The 3,630-nt window shown below is 31.5% G+C and overlaps 1 protein-coding gene across 1 annotated transcript in view; it reads left to right on the forward strand.

Annotated features, from left to right (window-relative positions):
- Positions 1–3,630, forward strand: part of tcf15 (transcription factor 15) — a 51,181-nt gene that overhangs the window by 45,155 nt on the left and 2,396 nt on the right. The window lies entirely within an intron of this gene.

Here is a 3,630-nt window from a genome sequence, read left to right on the forward strand (position 1 = left end):
TTGAGTGAAAGTATAAGCCAAATATTCTTAAACCTTTTAGTTAGTAGAAGTACAATGTTTAGCATATATAAGTCTAATCACAAAATCTGTCTTTTAAATTAATATTTTTAATAGGAAGCTATACAATATTAGTTTTGTGCATATACATTACATTAGTCATAACTGAAGCCAAATCTGGAGATTATCTAACAAAATAACTTACGATAACAGTCTAAAAACTAGTACACCTAAATTTATATGTTATTAAACAAATCTTAAATACAAATTTAAAAAAGAGGAAAAATCAAGAGAAACAAAAAAATGTAAAAATTTAGTTGAAATTTTGTAGGTTGTAATTTTTTTTTTTTGCAATATTTTGCTTGAATTTAATTGTATTGTCTTTTAATTTCAATTTTATGGACACTAATATAATAGTTTAATAAACATGTCTGTTTAATAAAGCTGTTTTGTTTAAAATGCATCAAAATATATTGCCTATATTCATAGAGTGCATATTATCTGAGAGTTACATACTGAAAGTATACATACTTACAGTATATTTAGTTTAAAGAATTATAATAATGAAATGAACCTGATCATGGTGTGTGTGTGCTAAATAAACGATAAGTAATTAAATGTAAACTGTTAAAATCTGATATTGTGTCAACTTTTTAAAATAAATTACTTGAACATGTTACAACCAAGCGTTTTTCACCCTTTAATTATTCAAGAAGCATTAATTTATTTTAGATTTTTGTAACAATTTAAGTTTTTCAATATACAGTTGACTTTATAGAGTAAACTTTAAAAGTTAGGAAAACATGAATTGCCTTGAATCACAATTCTCTCTTAGCCTTTTTAGTGCTACAAATGTTATATTCATCACTAGATACATCATTTCCTTTTTCTCTTTTGTTTCCCACCAAAGTTACACAATAACAGCAGTGACAAATCTACGATGATAATCCTCATAAAGTCGGAAAAAGTCATTCAAAACGAAAACCACAACAATTCAGTGTCCCTGGACAAAAATGCATCTTTGGTCTTAAGGAAAGTTGCTCCTGCAGACTCTGGGACCTACAAGTGTTTCATAAGAGCCAAAGTTGGAGAAATGAACTGTCAGAAGGACATTCGACTGAATATCCCAGGTATTACTAATAAAACAATTGTGACAACATGCAGATTTATATTCCGCCCTGACTTTTCAATTTGATTGATGTTTGCAATTATATTGTGAATTTTTGTCAACCATAAACAGACATACACAAAACAGGTTTCCAGCAAGTTGCTTTTTAGTTTACTTACTGTAGGTCTTTTAATCATTTGTATGCATTGTTCAAGATATTTTCCCCTCAAATAATAATATTCTTCTGCCTCTTTAGATTGTGCATCTACACCCACCACGTTTGATTCCACCACCAAGTTTATTAATGAATCATGGTCAAACATTACCTTTCCAGTTTCTCAGGTGGATGAAAATTCAGAGCACCACTTAATAATTTGCGGTTGTATAGGAGTGGCTGTGAGTAAACTTGTCCTCTCTGCTGTGTTCATATGGGTAGGTATTTCGACTCTAAGTAGTTGATTTACTGAATCAGAATTTTACACAAACAATTTCAATGCCAGAGCTCTTGACAAAAGCATTGACATTCTAATGGTACAGTAATGTTGATTTTGAAAGCATTTATTGTGAAAAGCAATTCATATGCTTGTGAATGTAATTAGATGTTTCTGTTCTCAGGTTTTTAAGAAGCTCTGTGAACTTAAAAGATGACCTAAGGCCAAACATTAACATCACCTTCCTACATTCTGCCATGACGAGTAACAAACGACAGATTGTTTAGTGATGAATCATAATGTTGATTAATATTTGTCAGTCCATCAAACATTTATTGTGAGAGCCTGTTTCTCTGATTTAGAAATTAATACTTTGTCTGCTTTATATTAAGTGCATTCAACAGATTTCTAAAAAAGATGTCTATTTATTTAATTGCAGTACTGTATATACTGTATTATTCCAAAACTGTAAACTGTATAGGAAGAATGTCAACTAAACAGGGGCCGCATCTGTAAGCCATATTCATAAAAGTGATGTGTACTATTTGGAATATCACCGCATGGTACTTTACCTTTATGTGACGAACTGAGATGAATGTTAGGTAGTAATTCATTTTTACACACAGTAAACAATTAACTTTTTTATTTTATTAATTTCTTATCAGTGTTGAAAGCAAAATATTTCACATATATTTATTTTTATATTGCAATTTAGGTGCAGTTTGTCAGGTGCTGCTGATATCTAGAATCATAAATTATTTGTATACATATTAATGCAGCAACTGACCAGTATTAGGGTTAATAACTTTGTGTGTTTGATTCTATGTAGCGTGAAATACATGTGTATATGTGTTACACACTATAAAGCCATTGGGTTTTACATTTATGCCTATAATTGTGTGGCCAAAAAAAAGAAAAAAAGAAAAAAAAAAAGAAATCTGGTACATCTCCACAAACAAATTGATTGGAATTGATTTTGTTCCAGCTTGATATCTCTGCACATGAAACAAGCACTTTTTGAGATGTGCTAAGAGGATGAACGAATATTTTAAAACTGATGCCTGACCGCTTTCTGTTCCACTTGCTTCCACATCAGTGGAGGTCATTTCTTAAAGCTTTAAACCCTGGTAATCCACCTAAGTCTTACCTGGTCTTTTATTTATCACCTTTTCACATACATTTTCACATTTTTGATGTTTTTAAATAAACTGTGTGTTTTTAACAATTGTTCTTTATTTTACAGGATATGATTAATCTTTAAATATTAACCCATATACAATAAGCTATACCTTACGTGTATGTCGTGTTAAATGAGCAACTCAAAGGTTAAAATAACCCACTGTTGTGTTTGGGTTAATTAATTTGACCCAGTTATTTTTTCCGACCTACTGGAATGTGAAGACAACCCGCAGATCAAAACAAGGTCAGGCATCCGGAAACATACCGTAAATTTTAGAGTAACTGGCATTAGAAGCGCATTTCTTCATAAAAACACACGTGTTAAATAGCATGTTCCCAATTTTAATACGTTTTATGAGTCATTTATTGGCCAAAAGATGGCAGCAAATTCAAGATTTTGCCTTGAATTCACGCCATTATGGACGTGCACGAAAGGTTCCTTGGTGGATATGTACTCTTTAAGGAATATTTACCTTTTTGACTTAGCATTCGCCTACACTTTTTGGTTTATGGCTAAGCAGAAATCACACATCTATTTAGATATTTAGCAAACCAACATTTGTTCTGGCTCCATGAGCCTGTGTAATTTTCACAGTCCAATTGTTTTTCCACATTGATTATCCTGTTTTGGTAGACCTGTGACAACAAATCTGATTCAGAAAATTAATTAGTTCCACCGAGCTGCATCTGAAAAAGCAACAAAACGTTGAATTTCATGTTTACTTCGTTCAGAAGAGTAAAAAAAAAAGATTTTAGACCTCAAATAATTCAGAAAGTGGACACAGCTGAGAGAAAAATCTCAAAAGACCTTGTGCTGAAAGAAACCCCATTCGTGTCTGGCATTAAAAGAACACTTCAGCCAGATTTCACACAGACTGTTCTGCATCTATGACATTTTTATAGAACTCTAAAACA

This window comes from Danio rerio, chromosome 8, assembly GCF_049306965.1.
Source record: "Danio rerio strain Tuebingen ecotype United States chromosome 8, GRCz12tu, whole genome shotgun sequence".
NCBI classification, from domain to species: Eukaryota; Metazoa; Chordata; class Actinopteri; order Cypriniformes; family Danionidae; genus Danio; species Danio rerio.